A 1,801-nucleotide genomic window follows, 5' to 3' on the forward strand; every position below is an offset into this window, starting at 1 on the left:
TGTGTGTGTGTGTGTGTGTGTGTGTGTGTGTGTGTGTGTGTGTGTGTATGTGTGTGTCAGACAGTCACTAAAGGGGTGTTTGTTGGTTTGTCAGTCAGTAAATTAATTGACACTAAAAATCTGGCAATCAATAAAGCTCACACACACACACACACACACACACACACACACACACCAGTTTAAGTTTTGTCTGGCTCTTAGTTTAGAGGATCAGTTCCAGCGTGAAACTCTCCTTAAAATAAATGTTTGTTTTCACATTTATACGTACAGTATGATACAGTATATTAATCAGTGAGCTCTGGAGATGTTCGTAGGTGTATTTCTGAACGTTGAACAGAGCCAGGCTAGCTGTTTCCCCCTGCTTCCAGTCTTTATGCTAAGCTAGGCTAACTACATTCTTACTCCAGCTCCCTATGTGCAAACATGACACTTACAATCTTCTCAGTTCTCAGGGCAAAGGTGAAAACCTGTTCCCCAAAAGTAACTTTTCCTTTAAGGTTAAGAAATGTATTATGTCCTCACAAGTAGAGAAAAGCAATTGTGTACAGATGTACAGAGGCTCCTTACGGATGTGTGTATTTGTGTGAACATCAGTGTATTTTATGCTCTATATACTGCAGGTATTTGTGTATTTCAATGTGTGTGAAAGATAAACTGAGGTACAGAATGAAATCTGAAATAGAGATTGACATGAAAGAGACGAGAGACTCTATGTTTGTTGACTGTCATTGTGGCCCAGTAACCCTCAGCTGATATCACTCAGATTACACACACACACACACACACACACACACACACACACACACACACACAGGATCAAATGTCCTCATTCAAGCTGAATCCAAACTAACTCGTCCTCAATCCTAACTCAGGTTAAAAACCAGCTGTTTCTGCAGGTTCACCGAGTAGCTTTCTGATTTAATCTGGCCTCATTATTAATGAATCAGGGAAGTGGTGGCACTTTAATTGTAATGGGCAGCAGTTGTTGTGTTCACCAATATCCACCAGGAGGCTTCTGTAAGCCTGCTGACACTGACAACACTGCAGCGCTGCTTGTGAAGGCAGTTTGGTCGTTTTAATGAAATCGCACAGGAAATGTTCAGAGGAGCAGGTGACATGCCTGAGTAAAATGACAAAGTAATGCCAGGAAGGACATGGAGAAACATTTGCAGTAGCAAGAAATGGGATGGGACCTAAGACTGGATTACCCAACTTAAAATAATGAGCAACGGGCAGCTGCCTGGGGACGCAGATGATTTGATTTTTGTTAATATGATTAACTAGAAACACTATGGAGAAGTTGCTTGACTAATAATGACAATATCAACACTTCTTATGAAGAACCGTCTTGTAAATAATTTCATTGTCAAAATATGGTTTTAAGATCTCAGTTATAATAGTTTATGTTTTGCTCACGGCTCCTTTTCCTAAGTCAGGTCAGTGTGAAGAGAGGATTAGTTCCCTGGACTGTTATTGTAGAGAACTATAGTCAGTGAGAAGTGATGCAACAGGTGTTTTCTCTACCTGACCCTCCGGTTCTGCATTACTCTATACAGTAAAAAATAAATAGATGATCACATCTGTATCAGCAAAGGGAAACTGATCAGATGTCATCGTGTTCAGGCAATGAAAGGTAAAAAAAAAAGTGAAAAAAGAGAAGAGAGTTTTGTTCCTGTGTAAACTGAGACGCAGAGAGCCTCATGGGAAAACGACGTGTTCCCACTGACACTAAATATCTCAACATGTTCTGTCTGCCCAGACTTCAACACAACACACTAAGACAAGTTTTAAAGTCTACAGC

Source organism: Seriola lalandi, unplaced genomic scaffold (assembly GCF_002814215.2).
Source record: "Seriola lalandi dorsalis isolate HSWRI2012SDOR001 ecotype SW California unplaced genomic scaffold, Sedor1 jcf7180002054955, whole genome shotgun sequence".
In the NCBI taxonomy this organism is placed as follows: Eukaryota; Metazoa; Chordata; class Actinopteri; order Carangiformes; family Carangidae; genus Seriola; species Seriola lalandi.